Genomic DNA, 313 nt, shown 5'->3' with positions numbered 1-313 from the left:
AGAGGAAGGAAGAAGCAGCTAAAATAAGCAGGTGGGTGGACAGGGAGGAAATAATAGCAAAGGCTGATAACGAATGGGCTGGGGAAGGGGGAAAAGAACCAAAATGTCCCCAGGAAATAGGAACTGGCCCCCGGGAAGCAGAGGGAGGTCACGGGGGGTAGAGGCACAGAGCGGGCATCCCAAGGGAGGAGGGATTGGGGGAAACCGGGGGGAACTGGGGGCCCTGTGCTCCGGGGGGGGCGTGTGGGGGCAGGGGAAGGGCAGGGTGCTCTGCCCGGCAGCGTGGGGAATGCCGGCCAGAAGTGGGGGCAGC

This window comes from Egretta garzetta, unplaced genomic scaffold, assembly GCF_000687185.1.
Source record: "Egretta garzetta isolate BGI_Z169 unplaced genomic scaffold, ASM68718v1 scaffold223, whole genome shotgun sequence".
NCBI classification, from domain to species: Eukaryota; Metazoa; Chordata; class Aves; order Pelecaniformes; family Ardeidae; genus Egretta; species Egretta garzetta.
This window is presented reverse-complemented; position numbering follows the sequence as displayed.